The following is a 5,660-nucleotide window of genomic DNA, read 5'->3' on the forward strand; positions in this document are numbered from 1 at the left end:
TTAATAAAAGTCCTCAATCTTTCCTCTCCCACATCCACACCTGTTGTTCAGAGCACCCTCCTACAGGCCAACCGCAAATGAGAACAGCATGCCACCCTCCACCTCAAAAAACTATCCAATCTCCTGGTTTCCCACCTCCGGAAAGGCAACTCACTCACCCTTTACAACCTTTCCAGCAAACCTCAACCTCCTCTCATTGCACACAAACCCAGTCTCTCCCATCTACTCAATCTCCCACTTCCAGCTCCACTCCCTCCAAAACCTCAAAATTCCAATCAACACAATCTAGAACCACAACACCCTAATTCAGTAGTTAACCTTTCCTCCAAACCTCTCTCTCAATCCAAAACCTCTGTCCTATCCAAAGGTCTCACCTTCAGCCCCACTCCCAAATTCAACCAAACAGCGCTTGTCAAAGATTTACTGTCCTACACTCGTACTCTCTGCTGGAAATATCACTTTGCCACGAAGAAAAATGATCCTAATCCTACTCCTAACGATCCAAATCCCCAGGACACTATCCAAATTGAACACTGCCTGGAACAGTTCCGCCCTCCGTCGCAGCGGGACCCACCTCCTCTTCCTCAAAATCACCCTCTCCAAACCTTCCAGGAATTTCTCACTTCCAGCCTTGCCTCTCAATCCTTCTTAAAAAACCTTAACCCTACTTCCAACATCACCACTGCTGAAGTCCAGGCTATCCGTGATCTGAAGGCTTACCGATCCATCGTCATTCTTCCGGCGGACAAGGGTTCCACTACCGTGGTACTTGATCGTCAGGAGTATGTGGCTGAGGGACTGCATCAGCTTTCAGGCAATACCACATACAAAGTTTGCCAAGGTAATCCCATTCCTGACATCCAGGCGGAGCTTCAAGGAATCCTCAGAACCTTAGGCCCCCTACAAAACCTTTCACCTGACTCCATCAACCTCCTGACCCCACCGACACCCCGCACCCCTACCTTCTTCCTAAAATTCATAAACCCAATCATCCTGGCCGCCCCATTGTAGCTGGTTACCAAGCCCACACAGAACGTATCTCTGCCTACGTAGATCAACACCTTCAACCCATTACATGCAGTCTCCCATCCTTCATCAAAGACACCAACCACTTTCTCGAACGCCTGGAATCCTTACCCAATCTCTTACCCCCGGAAACCATCCTTTTAACCATTGATGCCACTTCCTTATACACAAATATTCCGCACGTCCAGAGCCTCGCTGCGATGGATCACTTCTTTTCACGCCGATCACCTGCCACCCTACCTAAAACCTCTTTCCTCATTACCTTAGCCAGCTTCATCCTGACTCACAACTTCTTCACTTTTGAAGGTCAGACATACCAACAATTAAAGGGAACAGCCATGGGTACCAGGATGGCTCCCTCGTACGCCAACCTATTCATGGGTTGCTTAGAGAAAGCCTTCTTGGTTACCCAGGCCTGCCACCCCCAAAGTTTGGTACAGATTTATTGATGACATCTTCATGAGCTGGACTTACAGTGAAGAAGAACTCCAGAATTTCCTCTCCAACCTCAACTCCTTTGGTTCCATCAGATTCACCTGATCCTACTCCAAATCCCATGCCACTTTCCTTGACGTTGACCTCCATCTGTCCAATGGCCAGCTTCACACGTCCGTCCACATCAAACCCACCAACAAGCAACAGTACCTCCATTATTACAGCTGCCACCCATTCCACATCAAACAGTCCCGTCCCTACAGCCTAGGTCTTCGTGGCAAACGAATCTGCTCCAGTACGGAATCCCTGAACCATTACACCAACAACCTGACAACAGCTTTCGCATCCCGCAACTACCCTCCCGACCTGGTACAGAAGCAAATAAGCACGGCCACTTCCTCATCCCCTCAAACCCAGAACCTCCCACAGAAGAACCACAAAAGTGCCCCACTTGTGACAGGATACTTTCCGGGACTGGATCAGACTCTGAATGTGGCTCTCCAGCAGGGATACGACTTCCTCAAATCCTGCCCTGAAATGAGATCCATCCTTCATGAAATCCTCCCCACTCCACCAAGAGTGTCTTTCCGCCGTCCACCTAACCTTCGTAACCTTTTAGTTCATCCCTATGAAATCCCCAAACCACCTTCCCTACCCTCTGGCTCCTACCCTTGTAACTGCCCCCGGTGTAAAACCTGTCCCATGCACCCTCCCACCACCTACTCCAGTCCTGTAACCTGGAAGGTGCACACGATCAAAAGGCAGAGCCACGTGTGAAAGCACCCATGTGATTTACCAACTGACCTGCCTACACTGTGACGCATTCTATGTGGGAATGACCAGCAACAAACTGTCCATGCGCATGAATGGACACAGGCAGACTGTGTTTGTTGGTAATGAGGATCACCCAGTGGCTAAACATGCCTTGGTGCACGGCCAGCACATCTTGGCACAGTGTTAAACCATCCGGGTTATCTAGATACTTCCCACTAACACCAACCTATCCGAACTCCGGAGATGGGAACTTGCCCTTCAATATATCCTCTCTTCCCGTTATCCACCAGGCCTCAATCTCCGCTAATTTCAAGTTGCCGCCACTCATACCTCACCTGTCATTCAACAACATCTTTGCCTCTGCATATCCGCCTCGACTGACACCTCCGCCCAAACTCTTTGCCTTTGAAAATGTCTGCTTATGTGTGGATGAATATGTGTGTTTGTGTGTGTGTGTGCGCGCGCGGGAGTGTCTACCTGTCCCTTTTTCCCCCTAAGGTAGGTCTTTCCGCTCCCAGGATTGGAATGACTCCTTACCCTCTCCCTTAAAACCCACATCCTTTCGTCTTTCCCTCTCCTTCTCTCTTTCCTGACGAAGCAACCGTTGGTTGCGAAAGCTTGAATTTTGTGTGTATGTTCGTGTGTGTATCGACCTGCCAGCGCTTTCATTTGGTAAGTCACATAATCTTTATTTTAGATATATTTTTCTCACGTGGAATGTTTCCCTCAATTATATTCATATCATTAATTTGAACCCAACAATTACGTTTGTTATTGTCACTGTTGCATTTCGAAATCTTTTCTGTTGTCTTATTTTCTCTTTCTGTTTTTGCCAGTAGTTTCACTTTGTATTCACCTTCTCCTTTTTACCATTATCTACTATACAATTTTATCCCGCCTATATATACTCAATAATACGTAACCCACTTCCGAACCCTAACCAAAAAAAAAAATTTTTTTCCGCTTTCAACACTACCACTGCTATAAAATCCACCGTTTCTAGTCCACAAACAGTTCCTTTCATCTATTAAACCATTTCGGCTAGTTTTAATAACTTTTGCTTTATTTCCGTTTCCGTTTTTCCCACATCACTGATTATTTTGCAGCCACTTCCCACAGGTTTTAACGTCATTATTTCTGTGTATGTTTGTGTTTCTATCGACCTGCCAGCGCTTTCGTATGGTAAGTCACATCATCTTTGTTTATATATATATATAAAGATGATGTGACTTACCGAACGAAAGCGCTGGCAGGTCGATAGACACACAAACAAACACACAAAATTCAAGCTTTCGCAACAAACTGTTGCCTCATCAGGAAAGAGGGAAGGAGAGGGAAAGACGAAAGGATGTGGGTTTTAAGGGAGAGGGTAAGGAGTCATTCCAATCCCAGGAGCGGAAAGACTTACCTTAGGGGGAAAAAAGGATGGGTATACACTCGCACACACACACATATCCATCCACACATATACAGACACAAGCAGACATATTTAAAGTCAAAGAGTTTGGGCAGAGATGTCAGTCGAGGCAGAAGTGCAAAGGCAAAGATGATGTTGAATGACAGGTGAGGTATGAGTGGCGGCAACTTAAAATTAGCAGAGATTGACGCCTGGTGGGTAACGGGAAGAGAGGATATATTGAAGTGCAAGTTCCCATCTCCGGAATATATATATAACAATCTCTAAAAATGAAGATGATGTGACTTACCAAATGAAAGTGCTGGCGGGTCGACAGACACACAAACAAACACAAACATACACACAAAATTCAAGCTTTCGCAACAAACTGTTGCCTCATCAGGAAAGAGGGAAGTGTGTGTGTGTGTGTGTGTGTGTGTGTGTGTGTGTGTGTGTGTGTGTGTGTCTATATATATATATATATATATATATATATATATATATATATATATATATATATATATATATATATAGTATTAGATATAAAATGTTCATTGTCCCATGTGATTCTTCTGAGTAAAGTAGTGTAGACTGAAGCAAACTAAAAACTGTTGGCCAATTTTCTTGCTATACCACCTTCAGCAGATGTTGGAGAGACTAATGCTGCAAAAATAGTGCATCATTTTTTATCTCACAACAAGCAATCTGTAGGGCTAGGAAGAGATGTACATCTCAGATAATCACTCTGACCCCACAAATAGAAGATCGGTGAGAAATAAACAGTATACATGAATTTCACAGACCTTACAAATTATTACAATATGATGAATAATAATACTTTATTACAAATGTATACAACCACAAAAAACAATTTCTTTACTTGCCCTATCAGAAATATCCATCAGAACTGAATCTTCATTGCGGAATTCTAAGGCTGTAAAAGCAGATGGAATAAACAAAAATGGACTGTCTTATGGGAACATGTTGTTGCCATTTTGTTTAGCATATAGAGAAGGAATCAACCTCTTCCTGAACAAACCCAAAGTTTCATCTAAAATAAATAAATAAGGCTATGGTCAAATGCTTTATGTAAATGTACCAATTGTGCACATCTGCAACTTGATGTGTTTTCTTTACAGTAAGTAGCAATGTCTTTTCCTACATTGTTGATATTCCTACCTGGAGCTTCCATTGTATGAATAAATAAATAAATTTAACAATCATTTTATCAACATATGGTCTTGTAAGCGTCTTAATGTAAATAGGTTTGGCTACGAATAACAAATGAATCACAATACGACAGATATAGTTTGAGTTGCACATTACACTATCCGTACTGCTTAAAGTGCATGTCTGCACAGTTTGGCAGTCAACAGTTGTGGCAATGCTAGTTAGCTAAGGCCATCCATCATCCCAAGTTCATATCACATGGAATGGGAAAAATTGGTTTTTAATTGTTCTGAAGTCAAAAACCACATAAACAGCAAAATGACATTGGTTTCTAATTGTCACGAGACTGGTGCAAACAAGGTTGGTTGGTTGGTTGGTTTGGGGAAGGAGACCAGACAGCGTGGTCATCGGTCTCATCAGATTAGGGAAGGATGGGGAAGGAAGTCGGCCGTGCCCTTTCAGAGGAACCATCCCAGCATTTGCCTGGACTGATTTAGGGAAATCACGGAAAACCTAAATCAGGATGGCCGGACGCAGGATTGAACCGTCGTCCTTCCGAATGTGCAAACAAGACATGTTCAATATGCTGTCTTTCATTTTCTGCCATAAGTTAAAATCAAGAAACAGCTGGTTCCACAATGGATCGAAGTGTCTTGAGGGTCATATTCCAAACATCTTGCGCAATGTGTGTTTTCACAATTCAGTTACATTCATATCTACATCTACATAGTTACTCTGCAATTCAACTTCGGTGCCTGGAAGAGGGTTCACCAAACCATTTTCATACTACTTCTCTACCATTCCACTCTTATATGGCGCGTAGGAAAAAGGAACACCCAAATCGTTCCGTTCGAGCTCT

Source organism: Schistocerca serialis, chromosome 4 (genome assembly GCF_023864345.2).
Source record: "Schistocerca serialis cubense isolate TAMUIC-IGC-003099 chromosome 4, iqSchSeri2.2, whole genome shotgun sequence".
In the NCBI taxonomy this organism is placed as follows: domain Eukaryota; kingdom Metazoa; phylum Arthropoda; class Insecta; order Orthoptera; family Acrididae; genus Schistocerca; species Schistocerca serialis.